The following is a 25,888-nucleotide window of genomic DNA, read 5'->3' on the forward strand; positions in this document are numbered from 1 at the left end:
CCATAAATGTAACAAACACATACAAGAATAAGAGAGCCTTGACTATTTTATAGCAATTTTGTTTATTTTGCCCAGACATGAACTTGAATATAATACAATGAAATACACAAGAATGCTTCAGCAAATAATTTTTTTCCCTTTAAAGCGGTAGTAAAACACATAAAATAAAATCTTCTCCCTGCAAATGAATGTCATAATGTGTTAGTATGAAAGCACATTATGAAAGTCTTACCCGAAAATAAATCCCTCCAGTGGCATGCTGTCACCGCTGACAGGGCTTCCATCTTCACCCGGCCTTCCTTCAGGGTTCTGCTATTTGATTGGTTGAGCTACGATGACGTCACTTCCATGCATGCACATGAGAGTCATGGCCGTGGCACAGCTCTCTCTATGGACGGCACACCGTTCATTGAAAGCGCAGTGCGCATGCACTGGTGACATCACCAGTGCTGCTAAACGTAATATCTCCTAAACCGTGTACATTTAGGGGATATTTGCTGTATGAATGACAAAAAATCCTTTACTACCACTTTAATAAAAAAAGCCCCGGAGTGATTTATGCATTATATTGTGAATAAAGAGGTGGATGACTGAAGGTAAAAGACAAGGAGAATTTATTAATATCTAGACTTGTTGGAATATTTTCAATAGTCCACCTGCTCTCAGCTCCTATCTAAAGAAAATGGTCTTTAAGACAATTTTTCTTATGGTGGAGGGTTTGTTCAGCGTTCAATTACTTTTCCTGATAAGCAGTATGACCCCCCCCTAATGAAAACAGCTTCTTCCTTTATACCGCTTCGCCTATTCTGTGTTCTTCTTTTGTCTTTAAGTGTACGTCAGGGCAAAATAAATAACAAATACATATGCAGTACGTCTGTAATATATGCATGTTTCTCCAAATTTTTTTCCTTTAAAGATCAGGAAAATACAGAAAAATATCTCTTTATCTGCCAGAAGTGCGCTTAACTCCTAGGTCCCATTGTGGTCTGACAACACAAAGAATTTTTTGACTGAGTGGTGTCAGCACTGGCCCATTTTGTCTTGCTAACCTACTCAGACTCACCTAATATCCTATCTCTGCAACATAAAAGCTATTAATTCTGTAGTCCCATAAAAATAATTATTATGAGTGTAAATTATTCTCCTTGTGGATGCACAGGAAAAGAGCACTGAACACAGAACAGGTCTGAATTTCTGACATGACCAGACTTTTTATTTGCACTCATTGAGCAAGTATAACCAAAAACTTGCAATGGTATATATAACAAATTGGAGGTTCAGGTTAGGATACATACACTTTCATTCCTCTCTTCCTATTTATTTATTTTGGAAACTCTATATTATACTTTACGTTAACTGTAGGAGAGGCTCACTGTTCCCGACTATAGAGCTATAATGTAAAGTTTAAAGTGGTGTAGCACACTGATTGTAGGCAGGATTGCTAACAAATTTAGTTTGCTAGGTGATAATTAGCCTGGCTAATTGTTAGGGGGATCCACTGACTTTTCTCTAACTCTGGATTTGATGCACCTCTTTCTTCTGTCACTAGGTGGCATTGTTGCTTGTGGCATTAGAATGACAAGAGCATAGTGAATTCAGTCTAGGATTGGATGGGTTGTCTCAGCCAATTGGCAGGGGTTTCTTTGGCCCCTTGGCCTGATAGAAGAGCCTATTTATTCGGGAGGAGTCAGGTGATCAGGGTTCAGCGCCACCCGTACGGCGTGGACGTGCGTTACAAGGCTCTGGGTTTTTAGGCCAAAAGCCAGAGGCCTATCCCTGGAGCACCTGGCTGCTAGGCTGTCTGAGGCCTATTCAGGTTTGAGAGAAGCAGCGTGGGGTTGGGGCTTCAAGCCGGAAGCCCAACCAAGTTGTTGAGGTTCCGCTGTACGGGGAACCGAATTGTTGCCAGCAGTGAGGGAGAAACAGTTGCCATAAGGCGATGACCACTCCTGTTGCCAGGGGCAAGTGAGGATCAAGGCCAGAGATAAAGGGGAAGCAGTGGCCCCCAAGGGACAACCACTCCTGTTATCAGAGGCCAGTGTATGGAAGTCTGAAGAAGTACCAGAGCAGGCTTTTCACCAGCCAGGGATGGTGAAGAAGTGGGAAAGCTTTAGCAGAGTGTAAAGCCAGGGACCCAGCGGGTTAGCAGGGGTGAAGCTTGAGAAGTATACAGTGCGTTAGCTGTGGAAGAGCTCAGGGGATCCAGTGATGACTGAGATCTTGAAGTCTAGTGAGAGACTCAGCGAAGTTGCTCAGTGAAGATCGACAGTGGGATACTGTGAGATGTGAGAGAGGATCTGTAATGCGTTACTGTGAGTTACGTATATAGATCTCTACTGACTGTTGAAAGTTCAGTTGCCATAGGAGACAGCAGTTATACAAATACAGTTGCTGCATCCAGCTTAAAGGCCCTCCACCTGTATAGCTGTCTGCCTATTATTTTTGCCTTGGAGTCTGCCAATTGCTAATGCATCTGCCTAAGGGTGTCCTGGCCCTAACCGTCCCTCCACCACTTCTGTTTAAGAGACAATAAATCTCTTGTTCTTGCATTCAAAAAGTGACTGGTGCCCATGTTTTCAACTTGCATTACACCCACCATGCCTAATAACCCACACTTTGAGGAAGGATGTCAGCTCTCCCTGACTCTGGAGGTCACCATTTGGCCTTTAGGGGTCGGGGACACCGCTACAGTGATATTAAACCCAAAACCAAAGATGCAATATATTGAAGCTTACCATTAATTACATGTGGTGGCTGCATCAGTTTTCTTTTTTTTGGCATTTTTTTCCTTCTGTTTTCACCTGGTGATCTGGCCAGTAACACACCTCCTTTATTAGTGAGACACAACTCTGGGAGAATGAGCACAGGAGGCACAGCAGACAGCAGCATTGCCAGTCTGGAGGGGGGGGGGGGGGGTAGTGGGAAATGTATTAGCAGCTTTAAATACACTAACAAATTAAAGCCAAGCTCCAGCTCACACTTTATAATCAGTTATAGCAAACAGTATTTTTTTCTTTTGGGATAAAGTTTTTTTTTTTTTTTTTTTTTAACAAGAAAAGGGATAAAGGTTTTACATGAACAAATAAAAGATGATTATTTTAAGCACCCAGTCAGTGTTAAATGGTTTGTTTCATCCATATACACTGATACATTCTGCTGAGGAACCTGTGTTTTTAAAAAACAACAGGCATGCTGGCTGGATCACCAGTTGAAAATAAAAGCAAGACAGCCTAAAAAAGAAAATTAATGCAACCATCACTTCTAAGAATGGGTAAGCTGCACTATAATAATAATATTTTACTTTGGGTTTAATACTAATTTAAACTTAAAACAGCCAGCTAGACTTCTCACACTAATGCCTGGTACACACTACTAAACTGACAGCTCTGGTTGGAGTGGCTGTACTAACGTTAGATCCGCCACTGAGCTGTTGTGTTCTGACACGGGTGCCATCTGCGCTCTCACCCATTGGCTGTCGGATCGAGTGCCTTACACACGGGCTGGATAAGCCGGACGGATTTTATTGCACTAGCTGACATGTGCATGACAAAAAATTTGTTTAGATTCCTTAATCTTGGTATTTAGTTTTGTTAAATTTGGTTGATTCGTTCAATTTGTATGCAGGATTCATATTCGGAATTTGTATTCATCTTTTTCAAATTTTATTTAAATTTACAGATTTTTTTGAATTGATAAACTTCAAAATCAGTTGAATGGAAAATTTTTGATTTTTTTCGATTCGAATGCGGCAAAGTGAACAAACAAAAGAAAAATCTTCATCAAATGATTACAATGACTCTTTAAATCACCTTTGGCTTAACTAAAACAGCATTATTTTGAAATGGTACTCTAATAACACACACAGTCTTTGATTTCAGAAATATGTTTACAGTTCGAATCAGAATGGAATTTGATGTAAAATTCTATTCAAATTTCAATTCGAATTTTGGAAATTCTAATAAATTTTGTTTCATTATTCGGAGCATTCTGTAGGCTTTGTTTATACTGTAATTTGGGTATTTAGATATATCAGAATCTCTGAATAATGAAAAATTTGTCCGAATGTTTATTCGGAAGCAGACGAACTGCACATGTATACCGGCTCATTCGGCCCGTGTGTATGGGACTTGAGTGTAGTACTGACAGCAGATTTTCTCACACTAAAACTATTGATTTTTTTAAGTGAGTATATTCTTCTATCTAAATGATTAACACCTGCTGCTTTCTGTATGTTTAATTATTCAACTTTTATTTAACTAATCAAGATAAGTTTAATAAAAATAACCCTAAAATAAAGTTAATGTAGAAAAATCTATTACAAACTACCATAATGTGTGACTGACTAATCATTTATGTACTAGGCAGTGGCATACAAGAATATGATTACTCATGGTGAAATTTATGCTTTCAAAATATACCATACAATTATGTATTTAAAGTTTTAGATTGATCCGTTAACCACTTGATCTCCAGAAGGTTTTACCCCCTTCATGACCAGGCAATTTTTTGCTATTCAACACTGACAATTGTGCGGTCATTTAACACTGTATGCAAATTCGATTTTTATAATTTTTTTCATACAAATAGATCGTTCTTTTGGTGGTCTTTAATCACCACTGGTGATTAAAGACCACCATTGCAATAGAAAAGGAAAAAGACAAAAAATTCAGAAAAAAATACAGATATTTTTTACTTTCTATTATAAAACATATATGTCCCTATTATTATAGCCAAAATCTCAGAGAAAATCTGAATTGACCTCTATGCCAATAACTTTGGCTACTCTTCTAACACTCTTTCTTTGAAGTATCTGTTCCCATGGCCTCAATTCCTGTATTGTCCTTACAGAACTTTACTGGCACAGACAGCTGCTTCTAGAAGATGGTCATTTTAGAAGAGCATTCCTGTTTATATCGAATTTACCAGAGGACTGACTAAGCCACTGAGACCCAGGTGTTATCTCCTTTAAGGGTGTCCTCTATTCAGATTGCTTTACAAGCAGAAAAGCTTTTTCAGAAATAAATGTATCCAAAAGCTTTGGGACCAGCTGCGTACATATAACTGTCTTATTCAAAAACATGCACACACATATAAAGTATACTTCCACCAAATTAGATTTATACTAGTATACAGTATATATCTTATACCTGTATATACCATAGTTTCCAAACAAGATACTTAACAAACTGGATGGATCTGTCCCCCAAATTCCCATTATGGCACCATCCCTAATTACAAGACTTTTTTTTACCACATTCTCTCACTAAAACATAAGCGAGAGACCAGTGTCTAATGTGACAACACAAAAACCATAAAGTCTTTACTTTAATAATTGAAAACTATTACAAATACAGTACCATATCATTAGCATTACACATGTATTGAACATATCACTACAGTTACAAATTGGAATTGGTGCAGTAGATTGACGCATTTCGCAATTCTAGTTGCTTCCTCAGGATTCAAACCAGTATTCAAAAAGAAATATCGCTATACAAAAACAATAATACATATTAAGTAGTACTAACACAAATGAAGAACACAAAAAGAAGTAAAGGGTTCCTCATATTCAGATAATATACAGCATTATATTACAAACATAATACAGCGTAACCTCTACCTCTAAAAAGAATGACAAAAAAAAAACACGCAAACACCACCGCAAAGCAATCACACAATACCTCCTCGTTCATGTATTCTGTAATTGCTTTGGGGTGGTGTTTGTGGGATTTTTTGTGTGTTTTTGGTATCTAATTAGCATAAATTGTCCCTAGGGAATCTTCAATATCTCTTCAGGCAACCCGAGTTGGTAGGTGAGGTTTGGGGTATGGCTTCCTCCTCTACTACTCCCACAGGCTTCCTCACTCTGGCTGATCCCAAAGTTGAAGATGGGGAAATGGAAGGAGTGGACACAATGGCTGGGGGAGTCTTCGATCACCAACCTTGGGGCAACACTACATATTACCCTCAATTGACACTTTACTGGCCTAGCCTGACACTATAGTGCCTTAAACTGACACTATACTGCTCTACCCTGGCACTATACTGCCCTAAAAATAAGGGAAGGGTTTCCGCGCTCACGGACCTAGAGGCTTGCAGCCTCCCCTTGCACTTACCCCCGAAGGGGTGAGTTGAATAATGAAAGGAATTGATTAGGGGTGGATGGCGCTACCTTATCTGGGTACCTTGACTTATAATTTAATGAACCTCAAAAGGAACCAGGTACTATATAATAATAAATGCACCCCTTTATCCCTCATTAGGTAGTGGATCTAGATGTCCACCGTTACCTGAGTGGACTGTGCTAGCAGATCAGTCTCATACCTACATGCAGGTGTACACCATGTGATTAATCAACACAAATTAATTAGGTGACAATTGATAAAAAAATCAATAGTGGCAACCAAACAAAACAAAAATAAAGTTAAATAAAATACCACGGTACGAACTTATATTAATCCCCAAATGTGTCCAAATGTGCTTATAAGCAAAAAGGTGAATATGAATAGTCCCAACATTAGACATATAGTGCAGGGTTGCACATTAAATAATATAAAACTGATGGAAAAATAATGAAAATTGATGAACAACTTAGTGGAAAAAATTTTTTGATGAAAAAAATATATATAGTGTAAAAAGTGAAATAAAGTCCAATAGCAGGAAGTGAAAACGTCTGTAATCGGTGACTTTCGTGAAACCAGCTGATCAAATCCAGTGACTTGCGGTGCTCCCCCTCAAAGATCCCCACTCACCAGCTCCCTGCACCCCTGCAGGGGTAGTAGGCATGTAATAGTAGGCAGCAGTAAGATGTGTATGGGTCATCAGGGTCCACCGCTCCAGCTGTGAGGTATCCTTCAGTGTATCCAGATATGATGGACTCCCTTGTCAGCGACAGAGAGTCACTCGAGCGGGTTGCCTCTCAGGGCCAGTGAACGGACATCACAGCTCTGCGAACCTTCTGGGTCAAACTCTGCGCGGATCTCCCGGGGTCGCCAGGTGGGTCCTCCCAAAGGATGGCCAAGGTGCGGACCAGAGGGAACAATGCGTCACGTACAAAGGCTGGAGTGAAGGCTGGTTGAATCTCTCAGTGAGTATGTGGAGAAAAAATAAACAAGCTCCACATAGTGTAGATGAGCAAAAATAGGATTTTTATTGCTAAAAACGCCAGGTAACAATAAAATGTGATCACAAAGTAAAAAATCAAAAATGGGCAACAAGGAGGATGCTGGAAGCACCCGAAGCTTTTCGATCAATGGATCGTCTACTGGGGCATGTGGAGCTTGTTTATTTTTTCTCCACATACTCACTGAGAGATTCAACCAGCCTTCACTCCAGCCTTTGTACGTGACGCATTGTTCCCTCTGGTCCGCACCTTGGCCATCCTTTGGGAGGACCCACCTGGCGAACCCCGGGAGATCCGCGCAGAGTTTGACCCAGAAGGTTCGCAGAGCTGTGATGTCCGTTCACTGGCCCTGAGAGGCAACCCGCTCGAGTGACTCCCTGTCGCTGACAAGGGAGTCCATCATATCTGGATACACTGAAGGATACCTCACAGCTGGAGCGGTGGACCCTGATGACCCATACACATCTTACTGCTGCCTACTATTACATGCCTACTACCCCTGCAGGGGTGCAGGGAGCTGGTGAGTGGGGATCTTTGAGGGGGAGCACCGCAAGTCACTGGATTTGATCAGCTGGTTTCACGAAAGTCACCGATTACAGACGTTTTCACTTCCTGCTATTGGACTTTATTTCACTTTTTACACTATATATATTTTTTTCATCAAAAAATTTTTTCCACTAAGTTGTTCATCAATTTTCATTATTTTTCCATCAGTTTTATATTATTTAATGTGCAACCCTGCACTATATGTCTAATGTTGGGACTATTCATATTCACCTTTTTGCTTATAAGCACATTTGGACACATTTGGGGATTAATATAAGTTCGTACCGTGGTATTTTATTTAACTTTATTTTTGTTTTGTTTGGTTGCCACTATTGATTTTTTTATCAATTGTCACCTAATTAATTTGTGTTGATTAATCACATGGTGTACACCTGCATGTAGGTATGAGACTGATCTGCTAGCACAGTCCACTCAGGTAACGGTGGACATCTAGATCCACTACCTAATGAGGGATAAAGGGGTGCATTTATTATTATATAGTACCTGGTTCCTTTTGAGGTTCATTAAATTATAAGTCAAGGTACCCAGATAAGGTAGCGCCATCCACCCCTAATCAATTCCTTTCACTATACTGCCCTAATTTGTCACTATACTGTCCTAAAATTACACTATACTGCACTAAAATAATCTGTCACTATACTGCCCTAATCTGTCACTATACTGCCCTAATCTGACACTATACTGACCTAGCCTGACACTATACTGTCCTTGTCTAACACTATACTGATCTCAGCTATGTGTTGTGTGAGGAGGAGGAGCTATGCTGCCTGTGTTCAGTAGGGTTGCCACCTCATTCCTTTAAAACCGAACACATATTAAGTACACAGGTTCAGGGACTAATTTAATGAAGGTAAGGGACTAATTTAATTGAATTACCACCTTTATCAGCCACAAAACCTGTGTAACTACTATGTGTTCAGTTTTAAAGGGATGAGGTGGTAACCCTACTGCACACAGGCAGCATAGCTCCTCCTATTGTGTTAGACAAGGACAGTATAGTGTCAGGCTAGGTCAGAACAGTGGTGAAAGAAGGAGTTCTGCTGAATACCCTGCCAGCAGTGAACCCTGTCCTCTGCTAAATGCTCTGACAGCAATGGACCCTGTCCTCTGTTTTCAATGAAGACATTCACACAGGTGCATAAACACAATCAGATCTGTGGCACAAAATCCAAAAATCAGCATCTGAGGACATGCATATACATGTACCTTGTAGTTTTTTTAAAAAAGGACAAGTTTACACTTTTAAAATGGATCTAAAATCATGCATCATCATACGCAGCAACTAACACACTAAAATGTAATATTATTTATTTAATTTAATTATTTATTTTTCATTTTACATTTTCCTGTAAGTTAAAAAGGCAGACATATTTAGATAACAATATGTGTCACAGCAAGATATTTTTTACCATGTTAGATATGTATTATCTGTATCTAAAAGCATGGCACATACAAAGAAAACTAAGCTGTTTACACTTGTTCTTCACTAGTTTTCACAGCTGTGAATAACAGCTAAATGTCACGTCTGGACTTGCTTGGTTTAACCAAGATTAAAATACAACTATATTGTCATGACACACTTGCATAGTAATGGGTTTTGTAAAGGGTTAGTCTATAGAACAGAGGTCAGAGCTCATGTATATTATAGTCTATCTATAGACTAACTCTTTACAATAGTCGTTGGGACTCAAGTGTGTCAACATAAAAAAGTTGAATTTTTTGAATGGATATATTTTATTGCTCCTCATAGTAACTCTTTGTATAAATATGTGGGTTTCAGAACAATTTTCAGAATTGTATATTACATGAGGAAGTAACTTGAGGAAGGTCCAGAAAACTTGAATTTTTAGAAACTTAAAGTAACCAAATCACCTAAACTAAACATTTTCTGCACTGATCAACAAGGTACAAGACTGTACTACTACCTGATCCAGCATATCAAACTGATAGATATTTCATCTATAAGAGGGATTGTTACCACTATTGTATCAATACTCACTCTTTCACTACAATTGTACAGTTGTCTTAGTATATAGTGCCTCTTGGTTTTCCCTTCCATAAACAGAAAGTAACAAGACATTTATTTTCCTTTCATTTTGTATCTGCACCCCTCCCTGTTCTCCTCTGAACCCTCTCCTGTCATAGACCATACCAAAAGGCTGTGACCATTTAGAAGCTGGTCACATAACATCATCACAACCTTCCTGTGAGTATACTGCATCATTGGGCTTGGTTCGGAGAAGAACTGTCAAGAGACCTGACTTTTATATTAAAGGAACGGTTTATTGGATCATAACTGCTGTGAGTGTAGAGAGTGGCAGCCATGTTGAAAGTAAAGAGGAAGAAGCATGGTGTTATTATCCACAAACACATACAATAATGCTGCTTGTAGGCAAAGCAATCCCAGCCTGGTGTTAATGCCAAAATTATTCCTTCACTGATAAGTATTTTTAGTGCATTCAACTTAGACTGTATATAGGCAGTTAAAACACAGCACAGTCTTCACCCAGACTCAATATAATGGTTTAAGTAGATGTAAAATCTAAATGAATGAAATAATTTTGCTAGAGCACTATATATTGTAATTAATCGTCATTTTACATTTTGTCTTTTTTTTCTTTCTTTGATATATTTCGGTAATTTGATCTCCTCTCTCTTCTTTGCATTTTTTTTCCTGTCTACATACATATCAGCTAAAGCTGCATGGCATTTTTCTGGGCAGTTTTCCTGATGGTGATTGCAGTGGACAATACCTGCATAATGTGTGTAGAAATGTCTATTTGTAGTCTTCATTAGAAGCCTATGTCATGTGTTGTGTGGGGAGGAGGAGCTATGCTGCCTGTGTCCAGTAGGGTTACCACCTCATTCCTTTAAAACCCAACACACAAGTTAAGTACACAGGTTCAGGGACTAATTTAATGAAGGTAAGGGACTAATTTAATTGAATTACCACCTTTATCAGCCACAAAACCTGTGTAACTACTATGTGTTCAGTTTTAAAGGGATGAGGTGGTAACCCTACTGGACACAGGCAGCATAGCTCCTCCTCCCCACACAACACATAGCTGAGATCAGTATAGTGTTAGACAAGGACAGTATAGTGTCAGGCTAGGTCAGCACAGTGATAAGAGACGGATTTCTGCTGAGTACCCTGACAGCAGTGACCCCTGTCCTCTGCTAAATGCTCTGCCAGCAATGGACCCTGTCCTCTGCTAAATGCTCTGCCAGCAATGGACCCCTGTCCTCTGCCCTGCCTGAAGGGACTCCTGTTATCTGCCCTGCAGGTAGTGAACTCTGACACATACTCTCCTTGCTCCTAGGTGAGTTGGCACGGTTGTATAATCATTTTAAGGTCTCTAACACATGGAAGTAAAAAAACACCACTTTTTTATTGTTCTAAATACATGCGCATTTTTATCTATGGAACAATGCACACAGCTGCATAAAGATCACTAATACAGCGATAAGTACAGAGCCATAAAATAAGAAGTTAATAAGTTAATAAGAACATCCCGTATGCACATGAATATGCGTGTATATTGCAAGACTGCCAACTAGAAGAGGATGAAGCAGAAATGTATCCATGTATATGCATACACACATTTATATGCCTTTACGTGTTTCATTCACAAAGCTTAAAAAAAACACATTAAAAAAACACATTTACAACCGTTTATTTATTTACATATCTGAACACAGCTTCTTTGTTTTCGATGAAGACATTCACACAGGTGCATAAACACAATCAGATCTGTGGCACAAAATCCAAAAATCGGCATCTGAGGACATGCATATACATGTACCTTGTAATTTTTAAAAAAAATGACAATTTTACACTTTTAAAAAGGATCGAAAATCATGCATCATCATACGCAGCAACTAACACAGTAAAATGTAATATTATTTATTTAATTTAATTATTTATTTTTCATTTTACATTTTCCTGTAAGTTAAAAAGGCAGACATATTCAGATAACAATATGTGTCACAGCAAGATATTTTTTACCATGTTAGATATGTATTATCTGTATCTAAAAGCATGGCACATACAAAGAAAACTAAGCTGCTTACACTTGTTCTTCACTAGTTTTCACAGCTGCAAATAACAGCTAAATGTCACGTCTGGACTTGCTTGGTTTTTAACTTGACATTTTTAAAATCAGATTGTAATAGCATATAGTTGCAGGATGAGAACCAACACGTCTATGAAGGCCTTTTTCAGCAGGCTGGAATTAAATACAATGAAGAGGTACCTTATATATAATGTAGTGTCAGAAACCTATGGAAACACAAATTTGTGTAAAGTTTTATTTACACTCTGAAGACATGCTTCTTGTGCTGTCCTGCCACTACAAGTATCTGGCGGCACTAGTTCACATGGTCTGTAGACTTAATATTTGTGTGATACTGAAATCTAGAGAGAGCCAGCTTTATCTATGCTATGTACTTGCAAAGCCTTTATTAAAAGAGTTGCCACTAACAGCTCACATTTGAGAATTACTTATGATAATTGGGTCATTGTGATGCCGTACAAAATAATAAATCATGCTATAGTTAGTCAGAGGTGCTCATTTCCATTTCAAAAATGGAAAATCTAGTGAGCATACCCAATCATTTCTCACTTTATGATAGTTGCATGTGCTGCTGACACCACTGGGTAGGGACAAATGTGTGAGGAGTTTTGGCAAATATCTCCAACTCTTATTCAGGAAGAAATCAATCTGCTCATTATATTGTTATCCATTGTAGTGGGGACTTGCAGTGAGACATTATAGTAATGTTTATCTGAAGGTAATTTTGCGGCAATGTAAAAAAAAGTGCAGCGCTTATAATCATATGCAAAGTTCATAATAGGAGAAAGTTCCAAGCATAAGTAAAAGTGGAGCCAATCAGAGCCATCACCATCAAGGAGAAATAGAAGCTTCTATTGGACGAGATCCACCATGGAGGGAACTTCAGAAGGAAATAAAAATACCATCACCATCACCCAAACTAACTGACCCTTACCATCAGTGTATGGGTTATACACATAAATTGTAACCAAGTGATCAAAACAATCTTCCTAGAATCAGAAGCGATCTTCTGCTCATACAATCCCAACACATTCCTCTCCCTCTGGACCAGATGGAAATCCCAGGAGACCCTCCTCTCAACCGGATAAAGTGTCAGATACGTTCCAGTGGGCGTGTGATAGCTTGAGGGTTAAATATGTATGTAATGTAGGGAATATAAAAGGAACGCTCATTACGCAAAATTCATAACCAAAAATATTTACTGTAAAAATAAGTAGATCAAACTCACATTCCAAAAGAAATCCAAAAGCATTGTGAAGCAACCAGCGCTTCTAACCATCAAGCCGACGTGTCCCCGTCCAACCACGTCCAGCGTCACTCGTCTCTGACGTCGCCGTGACGTCTTCAGGGCGACGTCAGAGACGAGTGACGCTGGACGTGGTTGGACGGAGACATGGCGGCCATCTTGATGGTTAGAAGCGCTGATGTGTATAACTACATAACTACACTGATGGTAAGAGTCAGTTAGTTTGGGTGATGGTGATGGTATTTCTATTCCCTTCTGAAGTTCCCTCCATGGTGGATCTCGTCCAATAGAAGCTTCTGTTTCTCCTTGATGGTGATGGCTCTGATTGGCTCCACTTTCACTTATGCTTGGAACTTTCTCCTATTATGAACTTTGCATATGATTATAAACGCTACACCTTTTTTTACATTACGCTAATTGTATACAGCAATTTAGTGTCAGCGGCTTTTTCCATATTTATATTTAGCGAAACAGATTTGTGTTTTTAATTTTGCTGCAATGCTACATTTTTACACATACAACATATAGACGAAAAATATAAATAATAAACATACATAATAAATATTATAAAAAAAACTATAATTACTGTATAATAAAATAATAAAAAAAAATCATTATACATTTAATAAAAAAATCATATATACTTCAGGTATTGCTGTTGAAAACTGTAGCCTTCCAAAGTCAATGTAGATGTATAAATGTTTGCCTCACCAGAGGGTATCATTCCCTATACCAGCCCATCTAGTTCAACAAACAGAAAAAAAAGAAAAAGAATAAACCTTCATATACAGAAACAGTGGATACAGAGGAGAAAAAAAACCCAGTTTAAATGATGAAGTAGTTAGTTTAAATGAACACGTTTTCAAGACCTTCCTTGGGTTCCTTCTTCAGGCATTATACAAATCTGAATGTGGTTTCAAAACCTACATATTTATAGTATATGCAAAGATACAAAAAAAAAGCAAAGAAATACTGAATAACCAAGAATAAAATACAACTATATTGTCATGACACACTTGCATGGTAATGGGTTTTGTAAAGGGTTAGTCTATAGAACAGAGATCAGAGCTCATGTATATTATAGTCTATCTATAGACTAACTCTTTACAATAGTCGTTCCGAAATACGGCCAGCAAAAGACCGATGAGAGCTTTTGGTCGGAAAATGCAACCGTGCATATGCTTCATCGGACTTTTGCTGGCCGAATTCCAGCCAGCAAAAGACTGAGAGCAGGTTCTTAATTTTTCAGTCGGAAAAAGTTCCGATTGGAAATTTCGATCGTCTGTAGCAATTCCGACAAGCAAAATTCCTACGCATGCTTGGAAACAATTCAACGCATGCTCGGAAGCACTGAACTTCATTTTCTCGGCTCATCGTAGTGTTGTACGTCACCGCGTTCTTGACGGTCAAAAGTTCAGCAAACTTTTGTGTGACCGTGTGTATGCAAGCCAAACTTGAGCGGAATTCTGTCGGAAATACTATCCAAGATTTTTCCGACGGAAAATCCGCTCGTGTGTACGGGGCATAACCGCCACTGTTATGTATTCGTGTATTATACTGCTCTCCACCCAGTAGGGGCAAGCATTGTAAATATTTTCACTACTTTATTGTTCTGGTATAGCTATGTATTTTTAGCATCTATGGGTCCTGTTTGTGTGTGTTGGATTAAGTAAAGAAGTCCTGTGAATGCCTGTCCATGTCTATGGCTCAAATTCATTTCAGATACACAAAACTGGTGACGAGGGTGGGATTTCAGTGAATGGACACTGCAGAAACACATGAAATCAGCTTGAGTGAAGAATCGAAACTTGTGTTATAGAAACACATCTATACATATCTCCAGCATGGCTTCTCAGGGACACATGGAGGAATTTGATGTGGCTAATCCATCCTCATGGGACTCGTATGCTGACAGGTTAGAGCTTTTTTCTAGAAGCTAATAAGGTGGATGATGCTGTGCAGAAAAGAGCTTTGTTACTGAGTGTTATTGGATCTAAGACTTTTTATATTGTCCGCTCACTGATATCTCCAGCTAAACCAAAAGACTGCCCATATGAGGATATACTGGCACTGTTAAAAAATAATTTTTCACCCACTGTATCTGAAACAGTGAGGCGTTTCCATTTCAACAGACGAAACCAACAACCAGGTAAGAACATTGCAGCCTATATTGCAGAACTGCGCAAGCTATCTGAAAATTGCAATTTAGGTGCTAGTTTAGAATCCTTGCTAAGGGACAGGCTAGTGTGTGAAGTACAAGATGAAGCACTTCAGAGGAGACTTCTAGCCAAACAGAACTTAACTTTTATTACTGCACAAGAGGAAGCGCTTGCATATAAGGCTGCATACCTTCATTCAAAAGAAATTCAATCTTCCTCCAGCAAAGATAATTCACCGGATATAAATCAAGTGGCAAAGGCAAATGTTAAATCAAAGAACTTTCCACCACACACTGATGTCGCAGTTCCATTCACAGGGAAGTGTTACAGCTGCGGCGAGAAACACAGGCGCAATACATGTCGTTTTAGAAATGCAGTTTGTCACACGTGCAAACGTAGAGGTCACATACAGACAGTCTGTCAGACTAAAGGTCAGTCTACACATGTGAATACAATACCAATGGCAGCACACTCCATTAATGCACCAATTGTTGTTCTGAATGATGAAACCTCTAAAGGTGTTTATATAAATGACTATGTGTATAAAGTGGAAAACTCTTCACTAGGACTGAAGATTTACACTGAGATTGTGTTACAAGATGTTCTATGCAAAATAGAAGCAGATTCAGGGTGTGCATATTCCCTGATTTCAGAAGGAATTTTTAACACATTATGGCCTCACAATGCTCCTTCAATAGCACCCTGTGATATCCAGTTGGTAGACTACAACAAAGTTGTGGAAGTTAAGGGTCCTTGCTTTGTCCTAGTGAAATATGAAAATTTCAGAGGATGCTTACGCTTAATAATTACTGAGGAACAAAGAGCAAGTTTCCTGGGTAAAGAGTGGTTTGAACCCCTTGAAATTTCATTATCGGGAGTTCGTAATGCATCTCCAGTTACTCTACAGAAGGTAATACCTTTAGTGCAGTTTTTGAAGAAGGCCTTGGCATGTATAAAGGCCCTCCTGTTTCTTTCAAATTAGACCCTACAGTAACCCCAATTCGTATGAAACCGCGCAAAGTTGCATTGGCTCTCAGACCAAAAATTTATGCTGAGATTGCACGTTTTGTGTAGCAGGGTATACTTGAACCTGTAACACACCCTAAGTGGTGTACCCCAATAGTTCCAGTATTGAAGCCAAATGGTAACGTTAGAATTTGTGCTGACTATAAATGTATAATCAACAAAGCACTGCAGGAACATCTCTATTGATTTCCAGCTGTACATGAAATTCTGACTACGTTAGCAAATGGGAAGGTATTTGACAAACTGGATATGGCACAAGCTTACCAACAATTACTTGTGGATGACGACGTTGCGGATGCACAAACAATAATAACACACAAAGGGGCTTTCCGAGCAAAACATTTGCAATTTGGAGGTTCCACTGCTCCCGGCATATTCCAGAAATTAATAGAGGACCTCTTATCTGGACTTCCAGGTGTAGTACCTTATTTTGATGATGTTCTTATTGGAGCGGATAGCAATCAGTCTTTGGCTTTATAACTACAAATTGTTTTGAAACGTTTTCTTGATGCTGGTCTCAAACTAAAAAAAGAAAAGTGTGTTTTTGAGGTAAACAGCGTAGATTTCCTTGGATATGGAATTGATGAACACGGACTTCATCCTACTGATTCTAAGGTTGAAGCAATTCATAAAGCTCCAGTCCCAACAAACAAACAAGAGCTGCAAGCTTTCCTAGGGTTACTTAATTTTTACCATTCTGTTCTGCCTGACAAAGCCACTGTTGATGAACCCCTGCATCGTTTACTAGATAAAGATGTTCCATGGAAGTGGATTGACGTTCATTCTACAGCTTTCAATGCTGCAAAAAGCTGTTGTTATCTTCTGGCAGTACACTATGATTTACAAAAACCACTCACTTTTACCTGCGATGCTTTTCCATATGGCATTGGAGCTGTATTGAGTCATGTTTTGGAAACTGGTATTAAGGTTTCTATTCAAGGACCTTGCCTACGACAGAGAGGAATTATGCTCAAATTGACAAGGAGGCTTTAGCTATTGTGTCCGGGGTAAAAAAGTTTCATGACTATTTGTATGGGCAGAGGTTTACAACTGACATAAGCCTTTGCTGGGTCTCTTTACCAGAAGTACTCCCATTCCTCAAATTCTTTCCCTCAGATGGTCACTCACACTGAATGCCTATGACTGTGATTTTAATATCGTCCTGGCAAGAATATCACTCATGCTGATGGGTTGAGCCGGTTGTCTTTGTTTTCTCCTGATTTCCTTGACCCTCGTGTGCCCGAGGTTCTCATGTTGGAATCCATTCCAAACCCTCTGTTACGTGCTAGAGACATTGCTGATATGACTGCTAAAGATCTCGTGCTGGCCCGTGTGCTCAACTGGGTGTGGAGGGGATAGCCCAAATCAAAAGGTGAAGAGGAGTTCAAACCATTTTTAGTGCGCCAACATGAACTGTCTTCCTATAAAGGTTGCCTATTATGGGGACATAAAGTGGTAATTCCAAAGGCAGGACAAGCTCAAGTACTGCATGCTCTCCACGAAGGACATCCTGGAATAGTCCACATGAAAACGTTAGCCAGAAGTTTGGTGGCCTAAAATTGATGAAGTTATTGAGGAGTGGGTACAGAACTGTGTACCATGTCAATCCACCCATCATGCTCCACCTAAAGACACAGTACATCCCTGGGAAGTGACTAGGTCACCTTGGTCACGGTTGCATATAGATTTTGCGGGGGCCTTTTCAAAGACAGATGTCGATTCCTTCTCAAAATGGCTGGAAGTTGTATCAGTTACATCCCCCGCTTCAGCCACTGTCATAAGAGTTTTATGGAGGCTGTTTGCTACACACGAGTTGCCAGATACAATCGTGTCTAATAATGGAACACAATTTACCTCCTCAGAATTCAAAACCTTTATGGCAAGCAATCTTATTTGACATGTTACGATTGCAGCATTTCACCCGTCTTTAAATGGTCAAGCTGAATGTATGGTTCAGACCACCAAAGACTCACTGAAGAGAATTGTTCAAGGAGATTGGAATCAGAGCCTTGCAAATTTCCTTCTGCAACAACATGTGACACCATGCTCAAGCACTGGTTGTAGCCCAGCAGAGCTCCTAATGAACCGTTGTCTAAAAACATGTTTGGATCGTTTACACCCTGATCTGACATCAGAGTTACAAGAAAAGCAAGAACTGCATTTAAAAAAGGATGCTAATGTTTCTGTGAGAGTGTTTGAGCATGGCAGTGCTGTCTATGTCAGAAACTATGCTGCTGGGCCTTGTTGGATACCAGCAAAGGTGCTTGTGGCTACAGGACCTTTGTCGTACAAAGTACAAATTACTGATGGTAGAATATTTTGCAAAGGCACATTGATCAGACCTGAGAAAGAAGTGGTGAAATTGTACCTGCTGCTGGTTCTAGTGGTACTGGAATTCCAGTTATGCCAGATCATGGTGAACCATTGGTTAATACTGGTGCTATTCCTCCAGGAAATGTTGTGAGGCCAGTTTCTTTCAGTTCCTCTGACACAGCACAAGAATAGCTCCATCCACCTTATATAGGGACACCCATGTAAAACATCCACCGATAGGAGACCTCTACATGCTGCCTGCCCAAATGTTACTGACTCTTACCAGCTATTGGTATACTGTATGTCTCTTTCTAGCTGTTTTAAACCCACTGACTGCCATAATATTGGTGTAGCTAAGATGCCTATTTACTCACCATGCTGAGATGCAGAGGCAGGCCCCTTTAACTCCATTTCCCAAAACTTCCCGGGGTTCCTGGACATGCCCAGGGAGTGTAAATTTCTCAGCTTCCCTCCCTCAGCAGCTCAGAGAGGGCATGACTAATGAGGCAGAGGTATCCTGGCAAGTGATATGTAGCAAGGTGGAAGCATAATAGCATGCAGCTGTAGTGATATACCGTATAGTGGGTAGATAATTAATTAGTAGTTATTATAATGATGATGTAAGTAATCTTCCGCAGCAACTCGATTCTTCCAGAGAGTGCAATTTATTGAACAAAGTCCAAAGTCCACAGATGACAAAAAATCCAACAGAGTAAATATAACTCAGAGTCCAATTTTTCCTAGACCTGCGCCTTCATAATCACACAAAGACTAAGTGAACAGACTGAACGCAAGGTTATATTCAGCTGCAGTCATAAACTGCCCTAATTTGCATTCTTGCATATTAACATTAACATAGCCCAGAGTCACTATCTGTCCCCTTTGATATGTGGAGTAAACCTTTCTTGGCCACTTCCCCTTTGATCAACAAGTCCCCTTTGATATGTGTAATTAGATTAACAGATACCAATGTGGCCTGCACAATGGACTTGTTCTAGAATGCCTGCATATAACAACATATATAAAATACACACATATATATATATATATATATATACAGTTGGGACAGAAAGTATTCAGACCCCCTTAAATTTTTCACTCTTTGTTATATTACAGCCATTTGCAAAAAACCATTTAAGTTCATTTTTTTCCTCATTAATGTACACACAGCACCCCATATTGACAGAAAAACACAGAATTGTTGACATTTTTGCAGATTTATGAAAAAAAAGAAAAACTGAAATATCACATGGTCCTAAGTATTCAGACCCTTTGCTGTGACACTCATATATTTAACTCAGGTGCTGTCCATTTCTTCTGATCATCCTTGAGATGGTTCTACACCTTCATTTGAGTCCAGCTGTGTTTGATTATACTGATTGGACTTGATTAGGAAAGCCACACACGTGTCTATATAAGACCTTACAGCTCACAGTGCATGTCAGAGCAAATGAGAATCATGAGGTCAAAGGAACTGCCTGAAGAGCTCAGAGACAGAATTGTGGCAAGGCACAGATCTGGCCAAGGTTACAAAAACATTTCTGCTGCACTTAAAGTTTCTAAGAGCACAGTGGTCTCCATAATCCTTAAATGGAAGATGTTTGGGACGACCAGAACCCTTCCTAGAGCTGGCCGTCTGGCCAAACTGAGCTATCGGGGGAGAAGAGCCTTGGTGAGAGAGGTAAAGAAGAACCCAAAGATCACTGTGGCTGAGCTCCAGAGATGCAGTTGGGAGATGGGAGAAAGTTGTAAAAAGTCAACCATCACTGCAGCCCTCCACCAGTCGGGGCTTTATGGTAGAGTGGCCCGACGGAAGCCTCTCCTCAGTGCAAGACACATGAAAGCCCGCATGGAGTTTGCTAAAAAAACACCTAAAGGACTCCAAGATGGTGAGAAATAAGATTCTCTGGTCTGATGAGACCAAGATAGAACTTTTTGGCCTTAATTCTAAGTGGTATGTGTGGAGAAAACCAGGCACTGCTCATCACCTATCCAATAGTCCCAACAGTGAAGCATGGTGGTGGCAGCATCATGCTGTGGGGGTGTTTTTCAGCTGCAGGGACAGGACGACTGGTTGAAATCGAGGGAAAGATGAATGCGGCCAAGTACAGGGATATCCTGGACAAAAACCTTCTCCAGAGTGCTCAGGACATCAGACTGGGCCAAAGGTTTACCTTCCAACAAGACAATGACCCTAAGCACACAACTAAAATAACGAAGGAATGGCTTCACAACAATTCCGTGACTGTTCTTGAATGGCCCAGCCAGAGCCCTGACTTAAACCCAATTGAGCATCTCTGGAGAGACCTAAAAATGGCTGTCCACCAACATTTACCATCCAACCTGACAGAACTGGAGAGGATCTGCAAGGAGGAATGGCAGAGGATCCCCAAATCCAGGTGTGAAAAACTTGTTGCATCTTTCCCAAAAAGACTCATGGCTGTATTAGATTAAAAGGGTGCTTCTACTAAATACTGAGCAAAGGGCCTGAATACTTAGGACCATGTGATATATCAGTTTTTCTTTTTTAATAAATCTGCAAAAATGTCAACAAACAAATATCTGTGTTTTTCTGTCAATATGGGGTGCTGTGTGTACATTAATGAGGAAAAAATGAACTTAAATGATTTTAGCAAATGGCTGCAATGTAACAGAGAGTGAAAAATTTAAGGGGGTCTGAATACTTTCCGTCCCCACTGTATATATATATATATATATATATATATATATATATATATATACACACACATACAAAACACACTAGAGCAGCTTGGACAGAGGACAGAGGACAGAGTTAATGTGAGGAGTACCTCCGTGATTGCTATCAGAGTACTCCAGTTCCAATGTGTTGGCCCTTTGTCTTTGAATCCTGCCAGCTGTTTACCTGTGTTCTGTGTTACCAGAGCTACCTTGGACATCCCTGTGAAGGGCGCTATTTATGACTGACTCTTTTAATGTTATTAATTTTTTAATAAACATACATATTTTTAACTAAATTTAGTGTGATATATCCATTTGTATTAACAAGCACCCTTAAAATCCCATATTCCCCAATATGGTTTCTCTTGTTTGGCACTATTTATGAGGATAATCACAAGCAGTTGTTTTCTGAACTGTTTTGCTGAAGTAGTAATTCAAGGAGCTTGACTATTATAGAGTCTTATAGGGACTTTGCTAGGCAGCCACATGTTCATCCTGAACCTGTTTGTCATTATTCTCCAGTATATGCATGTGTAGCGCTACCCACGTAGGAACCGCTGGTGAATATGGGTATCTCCCACTCTGCACGGCCAGGCACACAAATTTTCCACACACACTGAAGATAGGAATCAGTCCTTGCGGGATTGAACTTGGATGGGGATATGGTTATTATGGGATGTCCATTTGATCAACAAGGAATTCTTCAGGGACACCCAGACAACTATATTCATACAGTATATATTCACTTCTCCTATTCTACCTCCAGCACAAATTGATCCAACACAGACTCAGATCCAGTGCAAATGCCCTTCGCAGGCAGGGACCGCGGGCCCCTTTCTTAGAGTAGCAGAAAAAGAGGTATTTATAGAGGAAGTAAACCCCAATGGGTTTTACTTTGTCTTTTGTTCCCTGCAAAGTAAAAGCATAATGGGCTAGTTTGCATCGCATACTAGCCCATTATGTGCGACATACCTGCAAACGAAGCCCGCAATGTCCCTGATGTCCCCACTGGTGGCCGTGTCCATCTTCACCCCTAGTTCTTCCGGGGCCGTTGACTCCGGCTCTGTGACAGAGTCGCGTGACGTCACTCCCACGCATGCACGTGGGAGCCGACGGTTACGGCACGCTGCTGAAGAAATGACACGATTGTACCCTTTTTTCAGTGTGCATGCGACGATGACTTCGGCGCAGGTGTATATGGCAAATATCTCCTAAACCGTGCAGGTTTAGGAGATATTTCCAGTACCTACAGATAAGCCTTATTATAGGCTTACCTGTAGGTAAAAGCGGTATGTAAGGGTTTACAACCACTTTAATACTTAGCTGCCCTATTCCTGTGGCTACTGATCCCAGTACCACCTCTTTAGGCACTGCCAGCCCGCCTGGCTGCAGTTGCCCTTTTCACTAGCCCTCCTGGCTACTTCTCCACAGTCCTTCCAGACTGACTCTGCATCCATCCCAGACTGCTTGCACCCACTCCCTTCAGGCATGCCTCTCAGTCCTCTCAGTCCTCTGACTGTAACACTCACCAACCCTCCTGGCTGTTTTCCTCCCTTGAGATTTGTCCAGCATCCTGGTCAGGATCCCCCTGTGTGTCTTGAAGAGGGGTCCATTTTGCACCCGAGCCTAAGCCTAAGTTTACCCTCCCCCGACTAGGGGGCTGCTCTCAAAGGCCTCCGACAGCCTAACACTCCATCTTCCACCCAAACTCCACACTGCCCCAACTGGGCTGACCCTGAGTATTTGACGGAGCCTGTCCCCTGCCAAGCCATATGCTGGGGATTGCTCAGGGCCCTCAGAATACTCCAGACAGCTCCTCCTCCCCTCCACTCCCATCCTTCTAGAACCTTCTGCATGTTTCTAGAAGTAGGGGGAGGTCTCAGAGATGCTGCCTGTGAGTCATACCAGCCCTCCCCGAGTCTCTCAACCCTGACAAAGAAAAAACACACATGCTTGGCTGCCAGCCAAGCCTGGCAATTTACCTACTCTGTACAAAACACCAGCACTTTAGCAACCCAGCTAGGGGGTGCTACACAAGTTTTTGCCATCCTGAACCTGTTTTGCATTGTTGCTTCTAATGCTGTGTACACACGATTGGACATTCCGACAACAAAATCTTGGATTTATTTCCGCCGGAAGTTGGCTCAAACTTGTCTTGCATACACACGATCGCATAAATGTTGTTGGGAATTCTGAACGTCAAGAACGCAGTGACGTACAACAGGTACGACGAGCTGAGAAAAATTAAGTTCAATAGCCAGTGCGGCTCTTCTGCTTGATTCCGAGCATGGGTGGAATTTTGTGCGTCGGAATTGTGTACACACGATCGGAATTTCCGACAACAGATTTTGTTGTCGGAAAATTTGAGGACCAGCTCACAAATTTTTGTTGTTGGAAATTCCGAAAAAAAATGTCCGATGGAGCATATACATGGTCGGAATTACCAACAACAAGCTCCCATCGAACATTTCTTGTTGGAATGTCCGATCGTGTGTACGTGGCATAATTTTGCCCGTTTAGTAAACTGCAAGTTACAATTACTTGCCGTCTGATCGTTTGCCCATTTAATATCTGTTTAGGGTTCATGCAAACAGCCTGAAGTGTTTTTTATGACTTATGTCCATACGCTTGTATTTACGTCAATGTGCATGAACCCCTTAAATTATTAGTTTCTGTCTACTATCTGTAAAATGTCGCCTGTCAGATAAATTATAGCCAATGACTATCCACCCATCATCAACCTTTGCTTAGTATCTTTTATACATCTCCTGCCAACTGTATTATGTGTCCTGACAACCTTCCTGTTACTGACCCCATGGCTTGCGTCTAATCTCTTACTATTCCTTGCCTGATGTCTGGTTTACTTTTACTATCTGCCAAATTTCTCATTTAATATGTAAGGTAGACTAACCCATCTCTTGTAACAAGAAAATCTACTGTATACTGACTTTAAAGATAATATATTTCAACGTTACACTTTTAAACAGAAAATGGTAACCCAGTTCACTTAATCTGCACATGTAGGCTTTAATGATTTCTGGTTATAAAGGGATTATAGTACACCCACAGAAAGAATTATGTAGGCTGCCATTGATAACTTTTCCTTTTGAAAATATTTGTTCCCTGACTGCATTACAGATGCTTTAGCTTCAATGTTTTTAGTTGTTTTCTAACACTCAGTTAAGGCAGTATTGTCCCCTGAAAAAAACTTGAAGAGCTGCACCAAGTGAGAGGAAAAGCTCTCTCCCCCTGGTCCTCAGAAATGGGGGTGCTGGTACACAAATGAACTCATCCAGCAGTAATGATATGAAGCATTACCGATGCTGCTTTTCTGACCCGACCCATGTAAAGTAAGATGTTAGGCGTCCTCAGCCAGCGCTACCCCACTAACCACGCCCCTGACACGTTTCGCCCAGCCCACCAGGGCTTAGTGATAGAAATGGGAGCGGAGAGCAGGACGAAAGTTTTTATGCATCATCAACCACTGAAAAAAAGAGGATAGTAAAAACTAAAACATGTGAAGTGAGTTAATGTGATTATTGAAATTAAAAATGGGACACGTGGAATGAGAGGAGATATGAGTTCAAAGAAATGAAATGTAAATAAAGAGAAATAAGGATAATGAAATAAGAATAAAAAGTAACACTTGGAAAATAAATTAAATAAATAATAAAATACAGTATACCTATATACTGCCCTTGGTGGCAACAACTGCAATCAAGCGTTTGCGATATCTGGCAATGAGTCTTTCACATTGATGTGGAGCAATTTTGGACCACTCTTCTTTGCAGAATTGTTTAATTCAGCCATATTGGAGGGTTTTCCAGCATGAACGGCCTGTGTAAGTTCATGATACAGCATCTCAATTGGATTTATGTCCAGGCTTTGACTAGGCCACTCCAAAACCTAAATTTTGCTTTGTTTGAACCATTTGGAGGTGGACTTGCTGTTGTGTTTTGGATCATTGTCCTGCTGCATAACCCAAGTGCACTTGGTTCCATCAATTATGGTAAGTCATCCAGGTCCTGAAGTTGCAAAGCAGCCCCAGACCATCACGCTACCACCACCATGTCTGACTGTTGATATGATGTTCTTGTTATAAAATGCTTTTTTAGTTTTATGCCAGATGTAATTGCTAGGTCCCTGTCTACCCCCTATAGCCATAGATGCGGTGTAGCCTTGGTGACCCTTTCTGGGGTGCCTCTCCCTGCTCGGCTCCCTTGTGAGTGGTCAGGAATGTACGTGGGTGGCCGGTCTGGGTTTCCCCCCACATGAGTTGGTCTGTTACCAAGTCATGCTTTCAAGAGTAAATGTTTGTTTTATTGTATCTCATGCAAACAAAATTGTATTGTTATCTTATGTTTTCTCCATTTTATTTTTTACGTAGAACCTTCTAAATTTGGCACAGGCACATATCATTTCCCTGAGGAAGCCAATGTTTTGGCGAAACATGTAGGAATTGATAACCTGTATTATTAGCCTACAACACCTAGGCCTGACCTGCTCAACTTTACATTACATGTATTGTATAAATTATAATTTTGCATGTGTGTAAATTTTATGTGCTTGTCTTTTTTCTATATATGTAAACATAATAAAATGTAATTGTCTTTTTTAGTACTCTTTCCTTTTATTGGCACTGCTATAGTCCCTCTCTACCTCTTTCTACCATGTAAACAAT

This window comes from Aquarana catesbeiana, linkage group LG02 (assembly GCF_042186555.1).
Source record: "Aquarana catesbeiana isolate 2022-GZ linkage group LG02, ASM4218655v1, whole genome shotgun sequence".
Classification (NCBI taxonomy): Eukaryota; Metazoa; Chordata; class Amphibia; order Anura; family Ranidae; genus Aquarana; species Aquarana catesbeiana.